The 6,563-nt window shown below is 40.6% G+C and overlaps 1 long non-coding RNA gene across 2 annotated transcripts in view; it reads left to right on the top strand.

The window, feature by feature from the left end:
* Positions 1–2,906: 2,906 nt before the first annotated feature.
* The window catches only part of LOC103666996, a 296,098-nt gene continuing 292,441 nt past the window's right edge, over positions 2,907–6,563 (top strand). For both annotated transcript variants that reach the window (XR_005835195.1, XR_569638.2), the window contains exons 1-2: positions 2,907–3,100; positions 5,910–6,039. This is a non-coding gene — a long non-coding RNA (uncharacterized LOC103666996). The remainder of the gene's footprint in view (positions 3,101–5,909; positions 6,040–6,563) is intronic.

Below are 6,563 nucleotides of genomic sequence, written 5' to 3'. Positions count from 1 at the left end.
TAATTGTCTTCTGTAATTTGCTTCTTTCATCTCAAAATAAAGCGTTTATATATCAATATATACCGTACTTTGAACCTTTATTTATTTATTAAAAGAGAGAGTAGGCACGTGTGCGGGAGTGGGGGGAAGGGCGGGGGGGAGAGAGAGAATTTCAGACTCCCTGCTGAGTGTGGAGACCCACCGGGGGCTCCATCTCAGGACCCTGGGATCATAACCCTGAGATCATGACCTGAGCCAAATTCAAGAGCTGGATGCTTAACCTACTGAGCCACCTGGGGACCCTACCTTGGAACCTTTTAAACAGGTATATGCCATCTCAGTATGTGGATTTATCAAAATTAGTTTTTTCAATCTCAAGAGACACTTCGGTGGTTGCCAATTTTTTTGTATCATAGCCAACATTGCAATAGATCTCTTTGTGTGTACTGCTTTGGAATCTTGTTCAATTATACCCACAGGTTAAATTTCTAGAAAAGGAACAGCCAAATCAAGCAAGGGGATACATATTGCTAGATTGTCCAGAAAAGGATTATTTCAACTCCCATCATTTGTAAGAACTCCAGAAAAGACTTTGGAATCGGAAAGAACCAAGGGCAGATCCTGAATCAGCCGTTTTTTTTTTTATCTCAAGTTCCTTATACCTGAATTTCAGCTTCCTCATCTCTGAAATCTATTAGCAACACTTACCTCCCTTAAATTAAGTGAGATCATCTTTGTAACCTTTAAGGATCTAGTAGAGTGCTTGGCACGAAACAATCGCTTAATCTATGATAGCTACTGGATCTATAGAAAGCCACAGCTCTAGGAAAGCAACAAGAATAATTTTTCACCCTCATAATAATGACGCTATTTCAGGCTTCTGGTGTGATGAACTATCTAACGCTTTTTTCTATGAGGAGATCTTAGAAATTGCCTTTCCACAAAGGGCTAAGATGTGTCCACACATGCCTTTGTATGAAAAATCCTTGCATGGTTGTTCCCCCAAACATCGCCCTCCTTCCATCTTATTTATCAGATTTAATGTGTCCAGGACACCACCCTGTGTGTTTTAATGACCAGGTTTAAAAATGCATTTTTTTTTTTTTTTTTTTACAATGTAAGGCCTTTAACCGTGTTGGTGATCTGTAAGCTGGAGCTGTTTCATGAAGCCCTAGATCACTTGCAGTGAGATAAATTGGCCCCGCATAGTAACACATTAAAAACAGGGACATCTGCACAGCTTCCCCTAGTGCTTTATAACTGGTCTCTTCCTTTTAAATCCACATCTGTTATATAGCTCCCAAGTAAATGGCATGCATTTTGCTTAAAGACAGGACAGACTGTAAGGACTAAATTTTATTTTTTCTGACCATTAGCGCCTGCCATCAAACAGATTGTGAAAACGCACACATTTTTGAGCTGTAAGCAGGCATTTTGTATGCATCCCCACAAGGGAAACAATTCATTCTCCTTAAAAATATGTGCGGATGTATACATTTATTTGTTAATATACGTAGTTGCTTCTTTATTTGAAAATATTTTGAGTTTTGCAGTGGAGAATTCTGAATTTATACATTGTTATATGATTTTAAGACTTTTTTTTAAAAAAACTACTTTTCCCCCAGGAATGGCAGAATCTTGATAATTGTTGAAGCTGGGTGATGGGTACATGTGGGATCATTATACTATTCTCTCTGCCTGTGCACGCTTAACATTTTGCTTAATAAAAATTAGATTAAAAAGATTGTAGTTTTCCGAGCCAAAATATAGCCTGTTTCACTGTGCTCTGTCCATCGCAGAACATATAAAATTTCACTTTAGACTGAGAAAAGATCCTTAGAGCTTTGTGTAAAATCAAATGACTGAGAACAACCAGTGTTCTGTTGGCCTTTGATTAGAGTCAAGTGTTTTTGTGGTATTACAGTCTGACCGTGCTATGGAGAGTCAGGGCAATTTCCTTTGAATTGTAAATGTTCAACATAAGAATTTTTTAATCCCATTCTGTGCTCTCATCTTTTGATTATTTGAGATTTCAATCTAAGTCCCATCTACCGTTTTTTTTCCCTTTCTTTCTTTTAAGGGCTATTTAACTTTTCAAGTGCTACAAGCCAGACTCAAAACATGAGAATTGGCATTAGAAAATCTGGTATTGAATCTCAGCTCTGCGTAACCTTGAGAAAGAGACTTAATTTCTCTGAAAATCCATTTTTTTTTCATATAAGAAATTGGTATAAAAGTAATCCTTACGGGACCGCTGTGAAGATTAAAGAAGAGAGTCCATAAAAACACGCTTTTACAAACTGTAAAGCCTCTACAGCTGGAGAATACGGTGATTGTATCCTCCTAGGGCTCTAGCATCTCAGAGGATAAAGAACACTTGTGCACCCAGAGTACGAAATACGCACAGGATAGGAAAATATCCTTTCCCTTTCTGGAACAGCGCTGAAGCAAAGGGTTTGATAACCTATTCACACCAAGGAGTGGTTTTCAAATATTAACATGCCCCTGGGAGCTTGTTAAGATTCAGACTCCCAGACCAATCTCTGGGATACCGATTCGGAAGGTCTAGGGTGGGGGTAAGAATGTACATTCTTTATAAGTACGCGTGGTGTTTCTGAGGTAGATGGTCCAAAGATTACAATTTAGAGAACACGGCTTCAAAGGTATAGCAAGTTATCCTTTTGAAGGATATTTCCAGTTTAAAAGGAGACTCGGGGAGAAGTTAAGTATTTAGGTCCCCAGGAATGAAATGCCAGACAGCGGTTCAGGAAAGTTTTGAGTAACACTTCCTCCAGGGTCCTTCAAATTATGCCCCACAGGGAGGGACGAGGCGGCGTGGGGGCGGGGCTGAAAGTTCAAACCTCCGATCTCCAGGCTGGTTCCCCTGGCAACTAGCCCCTCCCCCTAGGGGGTTGTCCCAAAGGCACCTCGTTAACATAAATAAACTCCGTTGTAGTTGAAAGGGGCCTGTTATGAGTAAGAAAAAACGCTCCCTCTCACCTATATTCCTCTTAACATTGAGGAAATTGCTGGTTTGCCAACTGGCCTGGTACTGGGAGGGACTGTCCTGGGGGGTTGGGTGAGGGCAAGGAGAGACCGAGGAAAAAGATGACCACTCCAGGTAGGTGGAGGGAGGTAGATGTTTTAAAAAAACAAGGGAATTTGCGGGGCGTCTTGGGCTGCACAGGACGAGGACGTCCCCGTACCCTCTTGCCAGAGGCTTACAAGTTTGCAAAGAGGCTTTAACTCGGTTGGGCCACAGGTACTGCCCACGTGATCTCAACAACGCAGTGCGCTCTCAGGCCTGTGTCCTTGAAAGTGGCCCCACTGCGGGAACGGTGGGGAGAACGCGCAGTCCAAGGCCCGGGTGCGGAGCCCCTGATAGCCTGGGGCGCACCTGTGGGTCGACGGGCGGTCACGGCCTCCCGCTGACTTCCTCCAACGGAAAATCCAAGGGTTTTAGTCACTGTGCTAGGAACGGGAAGAAGACCAAATATTTCTTACTCTACGTCACAACATCACAGGCTGCTTTCTGGTAAAGCCTATGTGGATGATTTTGCCTCTCTGTGGATCTATCCTTAAGAGAATGTTGTTCCAGAGCTTTTATTCGTATTTTTTGAATTATTTAGAATGTGATTATTGTTCTGTCAGGAAACTATAGCTTTTACTTTAGTTAATTGACTTTAGAGGGGTTTGTTGCATTGTTAAATGTGATTTTTATTTAGACTTAGGGCTAAAATATTTCCTGTGGGGAACAAATCTTTGGTTTTATAATATAAGTCAATGAAAAAATAGGTTTTGATTAAAAGAAAATTGCTTCATGGTCAATTTTTTTTTTTTTACAAGAATTGGGACAATTGCATTAGATGAGCTTGCCCTGTATACCTGAATACCTACTCTCCAAATGTTATTTACTCTTTACGATACAGCTATTTTTCAGTGTTCTCTTTATCCAGTTAGGTTTACCTTCTCCAATCAAACTGTTAAGAGTTTGATTCCCTAATTATGCAATATTTAAGTCAAATAATACGAAGAATGTAAAAGCATTTTGGAAACTATAGTACTGTAAAAATATAAGGGAGTGTTTGAGACTCCCTTTTCTGTACCTTCTATGTCATGCCTAGGTTCTCAAGAGATTTGGGAATATATATATTTTTAAAGATTTATTTAATTATTTTAGAGAGAGAGAGTGCATGCATGGGTGGTGAGGAGGGAGTGTGCAGAGGGAGAGGGAGAGAGTTTCAAGCAGATTCCCTGCTGAGCAGAGCCCAATGGGGCGCTTGATCCCGTGACCCTGAGATCATGACCTGAGCTGAAATCAAGAGTCCCATGCTTAACTGATTAAGCCACCCAGACGCTCTGAGGTTTGGGAATATCTTAAGGATATTCTCATTATATACTATTCTCTGCCTAGAAAGAACCCTACCCAGAATTTCTGCCTCCTACCCTGATGGCTTGAGGTGAATAAATCAGAATGTGATGTTTCCATTTATCTGTCTTCAATAAGCTCAGGGCTAGGGGTGGAGCTGAAAGTGGAGAGAAAGGTATATCTGGGGGAAAAAATATCTTGCCTGACTTATTTTCCTTAATGCTAATTTTAAGCAGACTACTGAACTGTCGTATCTACATACTAGGTTTGGTGATGACGTCTTCTCAAGGTGCTTATAAGAGCAGCATGAGGATCAGATCTCCTCTTCATTGCTGTTTTGATCAGGTTGCTATCAGGAGATAGAATTCAGCCTACACGGCTCGAATGAAGGAACCCTAATGGAGTGGTTACTTTCAGGTTTAGAAGAGTTGAGGCACCCAGGTGCTAGCAACAGTGGGAAATTGTTGCCAATCGAAGCACCTGAAGGACAAGGGAAGGAAATAGTGTTGTGGTTAATTGAGTAACCACTAGAGCCATGAGGAGAGTCTGCCTGGCTTTAGTTGTGAAACCGGAAGAACATAGAAACAGAGACTGAAGCTGTCAAGGAGTAGGAAGAGAGACCTCAGCTTCCCTTTCCACTGTCTCCCATTGGCTGTACCCCGTTAGAACCCAGTTGGCTAGGCAGCCCAGCTGATGCAATCAGCAGTTTCAACTTCCTGAGACACAGAACAAAAAGAAGTAGGGAATAGACTGGTGATAGGGAAAGTTAATGAAGGATAGCAGTATAATTGTTCTTTAGATTGACCAAAAATTTTTCTGCCTATTTTCTTAAATCAGATAATATCTTTTTATAGTGCAAAACATTGAGTTGTTATTGATTCTTTAAGTTAGAGTATTTTTGGCTATAATGCATGAGTGTGGTGACTGACCTGAGAAATAAAAGTCAAATCAAACCTTTCCACATGGACAAGCTGGAGTTGGGGAATTCTAAATGACATGAAAACATTTTATATGTGAGTTTGTGTTCTTTGTCATCAGAAAAAATTATTTGGATAACAGATTTTGCAGGAAAATAGTTTATTGGTATCAGTTGTGATACAGTTTCAATTGTCTACATGTGAATAAAGGTTTTCAAGGTGGGCATTTCAGTGTAAGCCTTTTCATCCCAGAAATTTTTGACATTGTGATTTTGATATGACTCTTTTTACTGAAGAATTAAACTTTCTGCTTTTATTAAAAATATTACCAAATGTGTAAACTAGTTTTGTGCTAGACTTGAGCCATATACTCTTGCTGAACCTCACTCTCAGGGATATATTGTAGAATGATGGTGAGGGATGGGTGAATTTCAAAAAATGGTAGCCACATTTAAAAAAAATTCACAATATCAAAAGACAGTAGTAAAGTGGCTAGATAAATAAAAACAAAAATGTTCTGTTTATTTGTACATTATTCTCTACCCTAAATTGTGAGCAATTCTGCAAAAATTGAGTTTGGGCTCCCCATAAGAATATAAGTTGATTAACTGCTTGATTGCAATATTCCCACTTGTCTCGGTTAGACTATCTGGCTTGAAGGAAAGGAAATCACAAGAGACTGTAGCAGATCATACAACTAGAGGTCTGCAAAGAACTATGGTGGTGACAGTGATGCTGGTGGCGGAAGCATGGAGAGATGGAGTACAAGAGCAGGTAACACTGAGGGGATGGTGGACATGGTGTGCTGGTCGGTGTGCTAGGATTGGTAATGATGGTGAGGGAAATGTGGATGGAGACGGATATAGGGACGATGGTGGTGGTGGTGGAGTTGGAAACATTAGTGGTCAAACTGCTCTCATTGATGGTAGAGCTGATGGTGTTTGCAGTGGTTGAAGTAGAGTGGAGGTTGTAGGGGTGGAGATGGGAGGTGGGAGTAGCACTGGCATTGGAAGTGAGGATGTTAGTGGGGGTTGGGGGAAGTTATGGTGATGATATTGATAACTCCAAAAGTGGTGGTGGGGCCTTATGAAGTGATGAGATGCCACATGACCTTTACATTTTTTTTTATGTGCCTTTGGTTGGAAACAAATAACGAAGTGCAGTAAATTTACTTGCAGAGAGATTTGTCAAACTAAGCACTCACTTTGCAGATGCTCTTTAAGCTTTTCCTTAATTACAGATATTAGCATCATGCTGTGCCAAAAAGCACCACTCCTGTCAATTTCAACACAGTACAC

Source organism: Ursus maritimus, unplaced genomic scaffold, assembly GCF_017311325.1.
Source record: "Ursus maritimus isolate PB19 unplaced genomic scaffold, ASM1731132v1 scaffold_17, whole genome shotgun sequence".
Lineage (NCBI taxonomy): Eukaryota > Metazoa > Chordata > Mammalia > Carnivora > Ursidae > Ursus > Ursus maritimus.
This window is presented reverse-complemented; position numbering and strand designations above follow the sequence as displayed.